General features: G+C 38.3%; 1 protein-coding gene across 6 annotated transcripts in view; it reads left to right on the forward strand.

Annotated features, from left to right (window-relative positions):
• USP34 (ubiquitin specific peptidase 34) overlaps positions 1–18,115 on the forward strand; it is a 155,574-nt gene that overhangs the window by 987 nt on the left and 136,472 nt on the right. The gene's annotated exons all lie outside the window — the stretch shown is intronic.

An 18,115-nucleotide genomic window follows, 5' to 3' on the forward strand; every position in this document is an offset into this window, starting at 1 on the left:
CCGTGATCTCGTGCTTCCTCCCGAAGTTTCCTCTTTACAGGTGCTACCTCAGCAGCCGGGAGTTTTGGGGGGGGGGGGAAAGGGTTGCTGCAGCAGGTATTTCCTTTCCCCCCCGCTGAAACCCGATTTCATTCGGGGACACCGTATCGCTCCTGCCCCTGTGCAGTAGGCCTCGTGCATCTCCGGGAACCTGCTCTCAGCGCTCCGTGGCGGGCAAGGTGTCTTCCCCCGCGCTGGGGGGGGGTTGTCCCTGTGCAGTGCTTCATGAACAAAGACTAAAAAACATGATTGCTTAGAGATGCTGAGGAATTTAATAAACTTGTCTGTGGCAGTTTGTGATTAGCGGGGAGTTTAGCGGTCTAAGATCTTCAATTTGTAAACATTTTCCTGGTTGCACGCTATGTTCTATCGAGAGACAAATCATGTTCTAATAAAGTGAAACACAGAATACTTCCTAGAACAGTACTTGAATAGGATTTTTTTTTTTTTAAACTTTTGTGAGGCCTAATTGCCCGAGTTGTTTGTTCTTTGCTAAAATATGCTAGTGAGTGCTACATGACTTGAGTATTGGCCTTTTTATTGCTGGGGGAAGATGACGTTTAGTAATGATCAGCATTTTATTTGAAAAACAAGGAATGTATGAAGCTAACTTTCAGGGGAGCCTGGAGGCAGGAGTAAATCAAATTAAAAGGTTAACATCTGAGAACTGTTGGATTGTTAAGAAAATTGTTTGTCAAGTTTGGCTAAGCTTGTAATCCTAACATCTTGTTTCGAACAGTTGTGATGTTTACCCAGTTTTTAGCATGTATATCTTGTCTTTCTCAACTGGGGAGGTGGGGAATACATTGATATTATAGACCGAACGCTTATTTAAACACTAGGTTCAAAACAGGACCGAGTTATCGATGGGGTACTGATGACAGCTGTTTGTTGGAAGAGAGAACTTCTCTTGGTTATGATGAACTGATAAATAATACTTGTTTAAACTTAATCAAGACTGGTATGATCAAATGGAAAAAAACCTAGCATTAAAGTTGATTTATGGAGAAATCTCTGAATTCCCAGGATAAATTTAGTTTTAAAACCATTTTAAAGTTAGATCAGGCAGTTAGCTCTTCCCTTGCAGATAAAGCAATACCTTATATCACTTCAACATTATGATTTTGATAACTAGGGTATGTATAATTTAATGACTGTATAATTTAATGATGTAAACCTGCTATTTATGAAAAGGAAAGTTGGTTATGGTAGTTAAATTTATTAGGGAAATTATGCACCACTTTGGCTATATAATTAAGTTCCAGAAATGCTGGTCAAATAACATTAGTTTTGGTCTCACTCCCAGAGAAGCAAGGACACTTGAAATAAAAATGAATGTTTTTTGTATGTGCTAACGCATATGGTGGTGTATTATGTGTGCCACCTACATTCTCCTTGTATGAGAAAGAGTTATAAGGAAGATGTACTTCAATTCCTTTTATAACTTCAAGTTGTATTCCATGTTCTCTTGAGTAATATTTAATGTTAATGTGTAAAATTGATGTCAAGCCTTAGTTTTTAAAACACTGCAGCAAAAATGAAAAGTGGTAGTAAAGAATGAGGTCATGCCCAAAATGTGTGAGCCAGGGCCTGCCAGCAGTTTCCTTTTCTGCCCGCTGAGCATTTGGGATTGCCTCTTTACGGAAACTACTGAAACAGTGTTTTGAAAGAGGTCCAGGAAACATCATTTAGTTTAGTTCAGCGAGAAATTTCTAAAACAAACATTTTTATGCACAATGCATGCTGCCTTTTTGTCTTCATTTACCCTAGTGTTTACAAAATAATTTTTTGGTATCAATTGTATGACAGGTAACTTACTGAATTGACTAACAACTCTTAATGTGTTGTTTTGAAAGGAGCACATGGGAAGGTCCCGTTTGTCCTCGGAAGTTATCAATTTATGGAGGACAGAAGGAGGAAACTTAATGCACTTAAAATAAAAATATGCCTGGCTGTTTGCGGAATCATTAAGTCCTGCTGTAAAGTATTAGAGTATTAATCACACCTGTAACAATTTGCAGAACTGGAGCCTTTGTCAAGCGGTAACCTTTGGGTAGGCCCAGAGGTATGTCTCATTACAAGATTCCTGGTCCCTAGGCCTGACTTTGTAACAAGTAGTCACTGAGCCTAGTTCTACGTCAATACAGTTCCACTTCTTGTGGAACTGAAAACCTGTAGTTTAAAAATGTATTTGTTGACAAAAGCTCCAGATCGATCTACCTATCTATATGTAATACAAAGCTTCGTTACTATACTCAAGCAAGACAAGCAGGCTGTGTTATGTGGACAGAAGCAGTGTTGTTTTTCTTGCAGCATCTTTATTTTCAGCATTTGATCTAACTATAAAACGCAGAAAAATCCCTCTTCTTGAGGTCATGATTTTCTGAGAAGAAGGGCTAGCTTGAAGTTATGACTTGGCCCAGGAACTTGGTAGAGCACGATTTCCTCAAAGAAATGCCCAGGCTATAAAGCAGTTTTTGCATTGCAAAACAATCTATTGTTTGGTCAGAGAGAACAATCTAATTTCTTGTTGAGAGCTCTAGGTATGTTAGCATCACATATGCTTTTCTAGGTGTTTAATAGGAATAAAGTCTATATATTGGCTGATCTGGTTTCTGAGTTAATCTTCCTTAACATGCACATTTTTAATAGCCTTATGTAGGGAAAGCTAGGAAGACGTAGTTGTTTACTTTTTAGGATACGGGCCTTTATTTACAGCAGACTTAATTATGCCATCAACATCTATTTTTATAGGGACTCATTTAAATGTATTCACTTTCTACAGAAAAATACGTAGAGGACGTTGAATGCTTTTATGTTAATTTACAGCACTTTGTATCCTGAAATGAACCCTGATACTGACATGCTGTACGTTCCTTGGTTCCTTTGGATGCCAGTTCTTGTCGTTCTAGGAGGGATTATATTGAGTTTTGCCTGTTCTTTAGTAATGTTTACATTAGTGTGCTGTCCAGAGGCCCTGATCAGGATAGTTCTGTTTTGGTAGGTACTAGCAAAACTAGGTACCTAAAGTAAGTCAGAAGATACATAAATGTAGTACAAGCTGTGCTTTTTCTGTCTGAAGTCTTTTATACCAATAGTTTTGCAGGTCACTGTGTCACACTTGATGCCACAGTAAATGGGTTCTAGCTGATCTATAGAACCATGTTATCGCTGGACATTTACACAACCTTCATCTAAAAGTGTAAGAGTACACGATGCTCTTTGATAAATTTTGAGAGCTGACCGCGATCCTTGATCTAAACCACAATTGATTTCAGCCTGTGAAATCCTGTATAATTTCTAAGGAAGGTGCAAACCCCTTTACAGGTTTTATGTAGGCATACATGCCTATGTTTTCATGAATCTACTTTTCTTAGTCGCCCTTCTAGACCACTGGAGATCTGCCCATTTCAGGCCCCTGATACAACATTTTAGGAATATATATATATATATATATATATATATATATATATATATATAAACCCTGTATTCTGTGGAAATATTACGAATGCTCTGCCATCGCAGTATTTTCTGTACTCTCAGTGTTTGAATGTTAATGTGGTTAGTAGCATAGAAAATGATAGCAGTAGAAAGGTTGAGAAGAGGATACGCTTCTGTATAGTAGATCATAAACCTATGTAAAGGAACAGGACAGATAACATAATAACTTTTATGTTTCCTCTTTTCCCCTGATTTGGAAAGACCTGGTCCTGATGATGACTGTCACATTTGAAGACCAGCTCAGTGAAGACTGAATGTTTGTTGTGTACCTGGGACTGCCTCCTCTTAACCTAAAGTGAAACCCTGTAGTTCTCCAGCTGGTCCTGAGTCAGCTGCACTTGTAATCCTGGTTGTGACATCCCAGAGAGCCTGACTGGGCTTGGCTGCCTAAGAGGCTTCCCTTTGGGACTTCAACTGGTGTTGATGTATGTAGTCTTGAAACTCCATGGATGGTCTTGTTGTAGGTTTGCTTTGGGTTTTCTTTTTGTTTTGTTTTTTATAAATTGTAAACAAAATATTACAAGATGGGGAAAAATGGGTTTTAGCACAAAGCTACAGTCATATCTTTTAGGTAACTTAGGTGGGCCTAGGTTATTCCCAGTTCTTTGTTTCTGGAAATGAAGTTTTTTCTGCCCAGCGTTCAGCTTCACTTTCTACGATGATTACTTTTTTAGCCCAAAATATTTTTTTTTTCCTAGCAGTTCTGAAACTGTATAAAATTAGAGCATATTGATCAAAAGAAGCTTCTAGGTATTATTTTATTACACTAGCTTTCACGCTATTTTCTCATTATGTTTTCTCTTAAGCCTTTTGTAAAGTTGTCTTTTTTTTTTTTTTTTTTGAATGCACAGTTTACTTGAGCACAAAGAGGTTGGACAGACTAATACTGTTAGTTTTGTATCCGTTAGCGCTGTCAGCTGGCCTGCAGAACTTCTTCCAATATGATCAGGTCCACAGAACGCTTGAGATACTTGATTGTTTTGTTAGTAATTGTATAGCTCGAAAATAGCCTTTCACTTGGATGTTCAAGGTGCTTGACTTGACTTCCTGTCACTTAATTCTGGATTGTAGAAAGTATGAAAAGTAGACAGAGAGGTGGAGCGAAACTATGTTTACCTTGAGGTAAATCAGAAATCTAAGTATTTCAGAATGCTGCAGCATTCAGTTCCCTCTTTGGGATGTAGGGAGGAGAAATATTTTATCTTGTAAATATTCTGGTATTATCTTTAGGCATTGAGCATATTTTATACTATGAATATTAAAAATATTGCATAATTAATATCAATCAGTGTACAGGAGCTACTGTCGTTTGCCTAGTGGTTGCCTGTAAGCTTCAGTATTGATTCTTTGACTATCCCTAGTGCCTTGTACAAACGTAGTGTTTCGTTTGACTCTTGTGCAGACCTGTAAGACCGTCTCTGTGGTAGATCCTCCCTGTGCGCCCCTAAGTCTCAAACGCTTTCCTTCCAATTCTGTGATGTTTTCATGTTCAGAACCTTTGCAGAGATTCTAGGGATGAGTTATTGGAGTAACTGTCCAACTTCATTACATTAACCTAATGCTTTAGTCTCTGCTGTTGACAAAAAAAGCTTAGTTGTTCACAGAGTTCAAATTCAGTGACTGTTTTATGATTACTTTCATCTTTGATCCTTTTTCTTTAAGGGGATGAGCAGCCAGCGTTAAAGGCAAATGAAGATTACTTTTCCTTTATAGTAATATTTCCCAAATTGCAGTAGTCGTGGGCTTTTGTGAAGTGCCAGTCCGAATGAATCAGAATAACCAGAGGAAAAAAATGGGAGGAGGAACCTATCTTCTCTCTTAATAGTGAACTTTCTAAAGCAAAAGGAAAGGGAGAATAAGATAATAGTGTTTTAACTTGCTGTTTGTAACTGTAAAGCAGTTTAAAGATAAACTCTGTGACTTTAGGAGCTAAAAGGCTTCCATTATTAGAAAGATACTTAGAATTTGGCTCTGTACAGCTCCTCTCTTGCATGTTATTTGATGTGATCACAAAATGATTTTATTTTGTCCTGAAACTTGTCCTGTTCATATTGCTGAAGATCGATTCTTTCTCGTTACTCAAGCCACTTATAACTTATCCTCAGCATCAGCGATTATAAATTCCATTCTGCTGAGTTTTGTTGTGAGTTATGGGCCACTGACATGCATTTACTAAGATCTTTTTCTTTGTATATAGTGAAATCTTATCTTGGATAAGTGTTTTTTACAACATCCAGTAATTCATTCCTTCATTTGTGGTAGCAGTTCTCAACCTTTATTCTGCGGATGCTCTCTGTCTTCCTAGTAAGGCGCCTGCACACTCTCTACAGTTATATCCCTGCTTAGTTAGATAAACACCTTTAAATTCAAGAAAGAAATAAAAATCCTTGATTTGACTTCTTAAACTATTTGGATAGTCTAGAACTTGAAGTCAACTCCTACCCTATGTAGGAAAACTTCCTGGTAATTTTTTTCAAGTCTTTGTGCTTTATGGCTTTTCCTCTGTCAGGATAGTATTCAGGTAGTTATGGAAGTCCCAAACAGTTCCTGAGACATGTCCAAAATACTGTGTTTTAGGCTGTCCTGGGTGTTGTCAGTGTCAGTTTTTGGGAGAGGCTGGCTGTTTTAATTTTCCTTGCATGCTCAGGTGACAGAGAATAAAATGAGACGTTGCTGGTAAGATTGGGCTAGAAATTTCATGCTCTGGTGGAAGGGGCAGTACCTTGGAGAGCAGACACTGGTCCTATTTCCCTCTGCTTGACTTCAGGGCGTTCCCTTGGCTTTCAGAGGACCAAGGGTTTTGTTTTACCTGGAGAGACTTGTACAGCCTCAGGGGTTTCCTTTTCGTTTGTAGAATTCCTTTTTGCTTATTTTTTATTTGTTAAACGGTCAAATATATCTGTTCATTGTTAACACCAATTTTTCACTTTGTGACTTTAATTCCTTACAACTTTGACTTCTCCGTGTCACTGGATTTTGCCTTTTCCTTCCTGTGTTCAACTAACATTGAGTGGCAAAAGCAGATCTTGCTTTCTGGAATTATGTTCTGTGGACAAGTGATGAACAGTCTGTAATTTGGCATTTTAGAGGAAGGAGAAAGTAATGTTTACTACTTTGTTCCTATTATTTCTTGTATTTTCTATTTGGATTATTTAGTCCCGTCATACTCTGTGCTGTGCCTCGTCTGCCTTGCAACTCTTCTGTTAGTTTTCTCCTTCAAAATTGTTATGTTTTTATGCTCGTGATTTTTCCGTTTCTCAGTTTCCATTCTCACTTTTATGTTCTTTCTGCTCTTCCCTCTGTCTTCCACCTTGCTTTATTCCTTGCTGTTGCTCTGGGTACCTTCACTTTTCTCTGTGTTCCCTTTAACAGCCTTCCACAATAGGCAGATTTTCTTTCTTTCATGTATTCTCTTGACCACTGTTCAGGTCTGGTTGAGAAAAGATGAGAAATCCCACAGTCAGAAGTTGCCTGTGGATGATGGTAGTGCTACATTGCTGTCTTAGTTCTTCCAGCATTGCCTGATTCCTGTTAAGTCTCCTACTGTACTGAGGAGAGCTAGAAGTGAGAACGTGAGAGAGAGGAAGAAAGATTCTGTATGTTTATGCAGAAAGGCTTTTATGACATACGTGCATTAAAAAAAACCAAAAATCCACTTTTTTAGTGATGCCTGTCCATTAGTTTCACCAGCTCAGGTAGTTATTAAGTAAGGATTTTTGCAGGCTAAGCTACGCATTTACACCGATCGGGATACTGGGACAACCTGAAAAATAATCTTGCTATCTTCAGAAGCAAGTGGTTGTGTTGATTATTGAACACTGCTTATACTAATAGCATGCTGCAATTAAACATAGTTGTGGCTGTTTAATTTTTGTTATTTAAGCATAAGTCATGGCAATTTCTTCCCTCTTCTCCCCCCCCCCCCCTTCTGTGTAGCAAAGTGGCGGTTTGTAGAATCTAATATGAGAAGAGGTTAGAAGCCATTCTTTTCGCTCAGTTCCTTTTCTTGTATGTGAATCGATCTGTCATCTGAATGCTGATCATGAACATTTAACTGTCAAGATCTCTGTGGTTTTCTTAGCACTTCACTGTCCTGATCATTTGTAGTTTCATTAAGTTTTACTTCTGGAATTTTCCAGATCTAATGTGTTTGGTGGAAGTTCAGTTTCTTGAGGAAACTTGGTGCAAATGCATTGCAACTGTTTTCAGGTAACATTAGAAGATGAAGTACTTACTCTGTTTATCTCTATGTACTTATATTCATATATTTAGAACTCCTCTGGGAGACTTAGTGTTGGAACAACTGGTTGAAGAAGCTGAAACGTATCAGAAAGTCTTGGTGGGAAAAGCACTTTTGAGTACTGACATTCAGTTAAGCCAATTGTTAGGTCTGCAATTAAGACTTTGAAAGCACATGGCAATTGAGGCATGATCTTAGATTTGCATCTACGCAACAGATCATTTCCCATGCAAGAATAGGAATTGAGTGGCAACTTTTTTTGTTTTTTGGGTTTTTTTTTTTTTTTACTGTTACCTTAAGAGATTCAAGAAGTCTCCAATTCATTGCACAGTTTTATTAATTCACTTCCACTTAAGAGTTTGTAATCTATGTAATTATAAACAGAAACAGGGAAAAGTTTAGGGTGAAAACTGAAATGAGGGAGGACATTGTGATCTTAAATATGTTAGCCAAGAGGCCATCAAACTACTATACTGTACTTAACAATGGTGTATATGGATTCCTTAATAGCTGAGAATGTGCTGCTTCCATACCTGCTGTGCTGATGAGCCGGTGAGGGTGATTTCATATGGTTGCTTTTTGCCAGACTCATGAAGAATAACTGAAGTGCTGGAGCTTTGTACAAGCTTTGGAAAAATTTTTTTGTTTATTTGCTTTCCCCAGAAAGATGGAAGCTTATTGCTTTTAATTTTGCATTTTTTTTTTTTTTGTGAAACCCAGTGCCTTCAAAACTTCAAATACTTCATTTGTCTACTTACAGGAGCAAACTTCCCACTTTTTAGTTTCAAATAGATTTTTCTTGGGAAAATTGTCTATTAGCCAATTAAATATACCTCTGTAAGATAACCACCAGTACAAGGAATGTAGAAGTCACATGATATTAGTGTATGTGTTTTATGGTGTGTTGTGCAATATTCATTGTCTTTATTATCTTTTTACTGTGCTGTTCTTAACCATTTTTGAAGATTCAATTTTTTTTCTTCCTTAAATGAGAGCTTAATTCCACTTCCAGGAAATCGTCAATTGCCCATTTGATAGTCTGTTACACGTGCTATTAAATTCTTTCTAGTTTAAATTACAACACAAAACCTTTTATTTTTACCACTAGTGAAAATATTTTTTAAGTGGGGAGGGGAACTGAAACGCTAGTATCTCTCAAGAGTCATCATCTGCTATCTGTCCCTGCTTTTTGCAAACCTAGTGGTCAGTTTTCCTTCTAAACTCTTGGGGCATCAACAAAACCCACAGTGCTTTCACTCCTGTACTTCCTGCTTGGAGAAGCTATGAGCCGTGATAGGAACGGACAATGACATGTTTGCAAGAGAGAACAGCTCCAGAGAAGCAGTACAGGGGCCAGAATATCAAAATCTAATCGGGAATTTAGGAAATAATCTGTTTGTAAAGCACTTATTATACATTTTATGCCACTGCTTTCACAGTCACTTGGTGTCATGATCAGAAGTGATAATAGTGAAATTGCATTGTAGACCAGTGGTCATCAGTTGACACAACAGTCTTATACTGATTTCCCTAGTTTAAACTTCTCTGAAGGTACAGTTAAGCATTCTGAGTCATTTTCTTTTTCCTTCTTTAGCTGTGAAACAGGTATAGGATAGCACTGGGGACTGTGAGCTCACTTCCTCACCTGTTTTTGCTTGTCCAAAATATGGATTGAGGGTGGATTGGAGAAAATTTTTAGTTACTTACTGTGTCCCCAGCTTCAGGAGGCAATGGAATTTCAGAAGAAATTCTGGAGTGAGAAGAAGCTCATTAAAAGCAAGTTCTTTTGCTTAGGTTTAGGGGTGGCTGGCTTTGGTCTGTCCCCCCCACCCGCCCCTCGTTCTTTGCTGCATTGACCAGTCTCTGAATTCTCTCTGAATTCCTTCACAGTTAGGAATACGCTGTGGCTACTTTACTTACGGTTGAATTAGTATTTTTATTGCCTGAACTATTTATTTTCCTAATACTCTTTGATTAAATGAAACTTCTACCACAGACTATCATAAGTCTCAATGTTTTATCTCCTGAAGTAATATTTAGAGCAGATACAGTCTGATCAGAGCAGAGTTTGATTTTTCCCTCCTAACTGGGAGAAGTCTTAATAGTCGTGTCGGTCTCAGTCTTTCCAAACAGTTGGCTTTGTAACTTGGGTTTAGACATAGTTACGGATTTTTAATTGTGTGCACTAGTTGATACTCGACTCTTAAAATAATCGTTTACATCATAATGACATCTGTAAATATGTTTTCTGACCAGGGGAAGGAACGCTCGCCATGAAACTTACTGCCTTGGAGTTATTTGTATTGACCATGCACGTTACCTTTCTCTCTCTCTCATTTCTTTTGATCTACCTGCTTTCAGAAAAACAATTAATTAGGTACTAGCCAATAAATTACTGAAAACACCATGTGTTTCAGTGAATTATTAAATACAGAATATCTTAGCAAAATGACAGCAGAATTTGACAAGCATATGTTTGGAAGCTGAGAGAGAATCTTAATACAACTTTGCTGTTTGCCTGTCCTTTCTCAGTGTTTTATCCTCCTTCTAAAACGAGGATTGCTTGTGTCTGTTTTGATCAAAAATAATGTCTTGGAGTTCAAATATTTATCAAGCTCTTCGGTTTTCAGAGGAACTGCCTGAAGCCCCGTTTAGTATAATAACCCTTGGCTGGTTTCTCTCTCTTATTTTCTTGTTTAAGGAGGCTCAAATACATTTTGCAATAAATTTATCGTGTTTGCCACTCAGATTTTGACCTTAGCAGGTAGGATACCATCATTAGGCACTTATGCTATAAATCTTCTGGAAATCTGTTGCTTTCCTATTGCCCGTTCATGGGCTCTGGCCTTTTGTTTCTGGTTATGTGAGGAGAAGTTTTTGTTGTTTTCTGTAACTGATTCACAGTATGCCAAGTAGCGCAGCTAAACTAATTTGCAAGGTTCTCTCTTGAAAACTGAGTGCTCCCTGGAGTAATTATTTTAATTTTTGAATTTCTTGCTACTTCAAATTAAGACTAATAGAGAACTTAAGGTTTTGGAATCTTGTTGGTGCAATTAAATCTTTGTTCTACTTATAGTTAGCTAAACTTTAAGTTCTATATTTTCATTTTAAAATTATTATTTAGAAAAAATTTAGAGATGGAATATTTAAAGAAAAAGTCACTCAAAACTAGAGTCATTCAGGTTGTGATGTATTATTTTCAAAGCTAATATGTTATTAGAAAGAAATAATGTGAATAGGTACTCAATTTTAAACTGAAGGAAAGCAATTCTTTATCAGAGTAGTAGTTTCAGTGTTGATGGTGGCAGCGCTAGCTTTGCCGATTACCTTGGAGTAGTTGGTGATATGCTAGGAATTCTGGTTTTACGTAGTCGCGGTCTAATCCTGCATTGAATTCTTAAGAAACTTAGAGAGGTCACTGTCAAAATGTTTATGGTCAGTAGTGTTGACTCTCCACACCCACCTAGTATGGGCTTCTGTACGTTTTGGTAATGCCAAGCAGATTTGTTTTGACGGAAACACTTCTTAAACTGAACTGGATATTGTATTGAAAGAAGGGATAAAACAACATTATATTAAAGGGCAAAACATATTCTTCCCAGAATTAAAACATCTTGTCTTAGAGTTTAAAAACAATTTGCAAAACTGAGTTAAAATAGGACTCTGGAATAAGGCTGCATGTTTTACGCCAATGAATGGCACAGATGCATCAAGATTCCTTTATAGCCTTTTTCTTTGGTAATGTTTAATTTTTGTGCCTTTCCCTGGAAAGGGAAGGCTGCAGTATCCTCGGCAGTGAAAATCCAAAGATAATACAAGCTTGAGGAATTATAGTGGAAAGACACTATAGCTCTCTGTTTATAGGCACCTTGCATCTGACATGACTAACATTAAACAGGAGCTAATAAACACTGTTTGAGCTAGGCTACTCATGCTGTACCACCAGACTGTTATTCCCCTCACTCTGGCTTCCATGGAAATTTAACAGCTGGTGCTCCCACTGCTGGTGCTGGGTCAGTAAGCCCTCTCAGAAGCTGGGGAGTTGAGAAAGGCAATGCTGATGCTCGGGGGGGGGGAGGGGGGGGAAGGGGTCGTCTTGGGTCAGCAGAGCCAGAGCAACACAAGTTTTTGCCCCTCTTTGATTCCCTTTTCAGCCAGATCATCCACAAGCTGATCTTAGCTCAGTTTTGTATCAATGTTTGATGAAAACAGCCATGCCCCTAGGACACAGTATTAAACTGATGCAAACTCATTCTGCTCCCAAAACGTTTGTTAATTATTTTTTCACTTGTGGTAGCTTTGTACTCTTCTCTGTCCATGCCGTTTGAGTTCAGACAACGTAGTATCTTAGGTTTTGCTCTGTGTGCAAGTGGCAGCGCTGCTGCTGAACCTGAACTGACAAGTGAAGCAGCACAGTTGGGTTTTTTGGTGGTGTATCTAAGATGATAAGATGTTATCTAGATGATGAATCACCTAGATAGTTCTGGACAGAACCAGCTCCAGTGTCCTACCAGTTATAACATTTTTCATACGAAACCTGGGTAAATTATTCACTGATAATCAAGATTTGACTGCATTTAAAAAAAATTTAATGCAGAACTGTTCTCCTTGAAAGTAGTTGCTGAGGCATGTTCTCTTCATGAAGGTGAGAGTCATAAGATGCTCTTAATAAAGATAACGGTTGGCTTAAGTAGAAGACTGTGGCGGTTCTAAATACAGCATTTTAACCAAGGGCAGTTGTGACCTAGCACGCTGGAAACTTTGGAATGGCGTCGGTTTTGAAAGATGAGAATTCTTAAACGGCATGTAACTTTTTGGAGTCAGCTTCTACTGTTGTGCTCCACACTGCCCTATTTTCTTACAGTAGAAGAAAGATGCTTGCTGGAGAAGATGAGGGAGATGGCATAGAAAAATATGTTTAGTAAATGGAGAGGATGAGATTCAAAGAAAAAACTTGCATGGTGTTTGTACCAGAAAAGGGAGATAGAAAAGATGGAAATTAGCTAAGATCAGCTGATTTGCCCTATTCTGGTACTGTTGTAGCTTGTGACTGCCATTTGTCTGATGAAGGTATCATGGCTCATGCTGTTGCAAGGTATCTACGGTATACTTTGGAATACTGAATTAAAACACAACTGTTCAGTCCCCTCTGATCTTGTGCAGGCTATGAGGAATTATGCAAATGCTGAATAACCAGCTGATGACTGCTTTGGGGGGGTGGTTAGGGGAACAGTTAAAACCGTTTTTTTCCCTTACTGTTTTGAGTAGCTTCTGTGTCTTCATTCGTAAGAACACAGCATCCTTTAGGCTTGCAGACCTTTGGCAGATTTGGTTGAGATTGCTTTTATGGTCAAAGGTTTATGCCAAGTGTCTGCCAGAGGCCAGTAGCTTGATGAGTTTGGGATTTTTTTCCCCTAAGGAAATGAGTCTTGAAAGGTTTGCTAATTGCTATCTTTAAAACATTATGTTGCCCCAGTAATATTTACTTTGCAATCTGTGTGTGCTTTGTTTGTAATTATAAGTTTGCAGGAAAGAAGGAGAACAAATTTGTCGAGTTGGAGTTAAGTGTCAAAATTTTGCCTTCAATTTGTGATACATACTTTGTTGGTACATTGGAGTTATTTCTATCAAGGATTTATAAAGATAAGAAAATTAGAGTTAGGGTTGGATTTAAAAGGAATGCAGGTATGTTACGGGATGGAAGTGGATATAGTTAGCCTTAACGCTATGTTATAGTGGTGTGGGAGTGGGCATTGTCAACTCAGTATATAAAGATAGTTTGAGACACTAAATTAAACTTGCCAAGTGCCTTAACCATATTATTACAGAAATTTGTTACTACGGGAGTTTGGGTGACACATCTGATATTAAGCTGATGCCTGAACGTTTTTTCTAATACTGAAGAAAGTGAATCATTTGTATTTAGTACATTCCGCATAGTGTTTTAGCACATTTTTTAATGTGTATCCAGTCAGTATTCTGCAATATTTTTATCTTATGGAGACTGAGGAGTGGAAAGAAGACTGTTTTTCTTTCATAGAAAAGTTACGGGGAAGGTTGGGCAGTTAAATTCAAACTACTGACATTGAACTTCAGTCAACACTGTCTTTTAGATACTTTTTAAAGATAGCTTTGTAAAGGTCTGAAAGAACTCTGGTGCATATGTCTAAAGCAGCTGCAAATTATTTTTAATAAAAAGAGGCGGAATTTTAATAGGTGGAAGTAAAAAGGGAATGGGAGAAGGTAAGCTCTGTGCCTATCATCCTTTTTTTGCTATTGATCAAAAAAACCTGTACAAGTAACAGAAAATATCTCAATGTGTATATGCCTATAAGAATATCTGTTGACTGAAGGCTCATCAGAGTCTCCTTGAACAACTGTATTTATACACAAGTTTATATTTCTTCTAAAATTAGTATTATTTTCCCTAATGCTATTTCATTTAGTGCATGACCTTTGGTTTCCTCTGTTTAGTCTATGTCAGAAAATAATTTCTGAGAATAATGTTCACTCTGAAAGTAGTCTATTCTTTTTTGTAAAAACAAAACAAAATAAAACAAAAAAGTTGGTATTAGGTGAGGCGGGGGTAGGGGGAGGGAGCAGAAGCGGTATGTGACCTTGGTCATTGCATTTTTGAAAACTTAGAAATTGCGCTTTTACATATTAACATAAATAGTTTTGTTATTTATATTTTTTTACTAATTTACATTTCTAAAAGTAGAGAACATACTTCTTAAAATGCCTGTTTTTACTTGCATTTGATTGTACTTGGTGTGATAAGTGACCTTTGGATATGAGATATTCCTCATAAGTCTAGCGTGATAGTTGTCCTTGAGGTCTAATTACAGTCTGTTCCTCTAGCTCTGAAGTTCTTGCTAAAAACGCACTTAGGATCTGAGCTTCATTTGTTCACGGTTGAAATTATATTGTCCCTTTCTTTGCAGTTGGCTTACGGTTTTCTCATCTTTTGCCATTCTCTAGTTTTGGTAACTTTATTAATAATCTTTTTCTTAGCTTGGGAGATAATGTTGTTTCTAGTACAATAATACACGTTTAGCTAATCACCCTTTTGTGGAAGGCTGGGTGTATAGCACTCAGTTTTTCATTTCAGGTGGGCCAAGTAAAATGAGGAATGGCAGTGAGGTAATCCACTTTCTTCTGAAATGTTTTATATTTTTCCTTTGACCCTTATGTGTTTTGGCTTCTTGTCAGCTACTTTAATAAACTATTACATTTTAACTATGTTCAATTGTAAAAAGAAATGTCTGAAAATATGTGCACTAGAAGATGGCAAAAGAGATCAAGCAATTAATAATAATTATTTTGGGTCAGTTAAGCAGCTCAGATCATTCTTACATAGTATTACGATGACAAAAGAGGCATCTCAACCAACTGGATGTAACGAGTCAGTGAAATGAGACATTGCAAGGGTGTAAAAAGGCCTCACTTTCTACATTATGCTTGAAGAAAATACTTAGCTGGAATTTGTCTACTGGTTTTTCTCCTTTCTGCTGGTTAGTTTTGCCTCGAAAGGATCCTGGTCTTCCGAGTTCTGTTTTTGCTATGCTGTGATAGTGGCAGTATCTTCAGTTTCTTTGCTTGTAGGTGAGTAGTATTAGGGTGAAGTTGCATCAGAAGGGGTGAGCCAAACTTCATGTTTTCCATTGCTGCAAAGGTGATTACTTCCCTCAGCTTCATACTCCTCCTGCTTTCCTTCCCAGGCCCTCCTGATTTACATAGCTGCCACTGAATGTTCAGTGGCTTGCAAAGCCAGCAAAAAAAAAAAAAAGCCAATAGTTTACTGCTAGACTGGTAAGTTGAATCTGTTCAGTTCCCTGGTTTGGCTCTCTGGATTCCTGCAGGAGTGCTAATGATTGTTGGGAGTGGTTGCATTGCGCAGCTACAGATGGGACTGCTGCTGTGAGTAGTGTGGACTTGGAATGGGTGAGGCTGATCATGAAATTGTACCTGGAACAGGGAAAAGGTGCTTTAGGAAGAAAGTAAGAGAGAGAAGGAGGAGTGGAGGGTGAGAAGAAGGTCTGTGAGGCCTTAACTGAGAAGAAAAAAGGCTAGAGCAATTCACAGAAGAAAGCTGTGAAGAAAGGAGCTCAAGAGTAAATTAAGGAAGGCATTTCTCACGTGGCTAGCTTGTGAGTGCTTGGAGAAAAAAGCAGCTGCTGGAAACTGTTGGGGAAGAGCTGAGCATAGGGGCTGGAGTACCACCAGTGAAAGAGAGGTACTGTGTGGTCATGGAATGACTGGTTGTAAAGCTCCAGGACGTGTGCTTTCTATTCTTATTGAATTCTTGATTTGTACCAGTGAAGGTATTATGTGTGCAGAGTCAGCCCTGTATTCTGAAGGACACATCGCAAGTCTTCAGTTCAATAGCAATGGAGGATCATTGCCTTCTGATGCCTCCTTTTCAAGTGCAGGACTCCTTAGGCTGTGTTTCCTAAAATTCTGATGTTCCAGGCATGTTTACTCCGGATTAAAACTGGCTGCAGGGAGCAGATTTCCTCGTATTTTGACCCTGAGGAGCAGGCTGTCATGCAACATATCCCACTGCTTATTTATTTCGGGCTTCAGAGGTTGGTTACGAAGCAGATGATCAGTACATGAGGCGCCACTTTGAAATGCTTCTGCCGCTCTCAGAGCACACAGGTATGCCTTAGCGCATCCTGTGGGAATAATCACCGCCTTGGGTCTGAAACCAGAACACATGGAAAAATCTGCCCGCTACCTTAATTTGCAGGAAGGGGCCTGCCGCAGTAAAACTTTTGAAAAAGCTTGATGTGGATGTTAATGCTACGTTTGAAACACCAGAGGTGCGAGAGACTGGGGAGACAACAGGCTAAGGAGGACCTAAGGAACGCAGAGTGCTTCAACACAGGAGAGAAGAAGGGGTGTGCTTGGGTAATGGATGGATCTCTTTTAACTACTGGCCCGTACAAGGCAGAAGAAAACCAGTTTGAAAGAAGAGAGAGATGTCATGATTTGAAAGTGAATTCTATGCAGCAAAGGAGTGGGGAATCATTACAGAACTGTGGCTAAAATCAACAAATACTCAGGAATCATAATGAATGCAGTTACTCTATTTTCTCTGTATATTTTTTCAGTTAAAAATATCTGAAAGGCTTCATACCTAGTTATTGCTGTACTTCATGCACCTACACCTCTATACAATCAAGAGTATCCACAAAGTTGGTGTTCACAATAAGCCAAGAACACGGAAGCCTAAGATTTAAATACTGGTTGTGAGGACACGAAGCAGCTGAGCTGAGAAATGTCATTTCTGCAGAGGAATAGAAGAGAACTTCAATTAAGGTCCAGGAGAAGTCCTGCCAGATGTGTCACTTAGTCTGTGCTACAGCCAAAGAGGTTAGAACCACTTAAAACTGATGGGGAAAGTTTAGCCTCACTGTGGTGGCGCCTGTGTTGAGCTTTAGCTTTCTGAGTACTATTAGGGAAAAGATCGAAGGTACTTTTAGGTACAAAAAAAGAAAGGGAACTTGTGTTTAGAGTCACTGTGTTAACTAGTCATTAGTAAATAAGACCAAATAAAGTTGGCCTACGTGTGAAATACGGAGCGTATGAACAGGGAAATAAAAAGGTTCTCCGACTGGCACATATACCTTTCTATTTTGTTAGACGGGGCATAAACTTCAGTATTTCCTTAACTTCTAGAATCTGTGTGCTTTATGTGGCAATTGTAGTGGCTGCTTTGGGGGACCCATTTATTTAACTGTCAGTACCTTTTTCTTAATCTCATAGAGGGAAATTTGAGAGCCTTTTAAGATACTGCAGTGAATAAGGCTGCTCTGGAAACCAGGAGTTAACCGTTGTACTTTTCAGAATGGATGTTTTTAAGTGGGGAGATGTGGGGAAGAGGCAAACCTTATAAATTTAGAAGTGTGTATGTAAGATCATCCAAATTAGAACTAGGCTCACTGGTACTAAGTTACAATGAACAAGTTTTTGTGTCAAATTTGAAAGAATTCATCTTAATGCATCAAAGTTCAACAAAACACTGTGAGGGTATTATGAATGTTTTATGCTGTGCAAGTTTTTTAGATAGAGTATATAGTCAGAGATCTGTCTTCTGTAGTAAGCTTAACCTAAATTGTTTGTCATAGTTGTTGGATTTTTTTCAGCACTGTGCTTTGGCCTTAAGAGAGTCAAGTGTCGTGGTAGTTTGCCTGGTTTATAATAAAAAGCAGTTTCAAGTGATGCTCATCTTTTAGTCTACTTGTCAGTTTGTACTTTGTCCAGGAGCGCTGAGGATCTTCAAGCCCTACTCACAGTGAGACAGAAAAGTGATTTTTAAAGTTTGATAGT

The sequence above is a fragment of the Struthio camelus genome, chromosome 3 (assembly GCF_040807025.1).
Source record: "Struthio camelus isolate bStrCam1 chromosome 3, bStrCam1.hap1, whole genome shotgun sequence".
Lineage (NCBI taxonomy): Eukaryota > Metazoa > Chordata > Aves > Struthioniformes > Struthionidae > Struthio > Struthio camelus.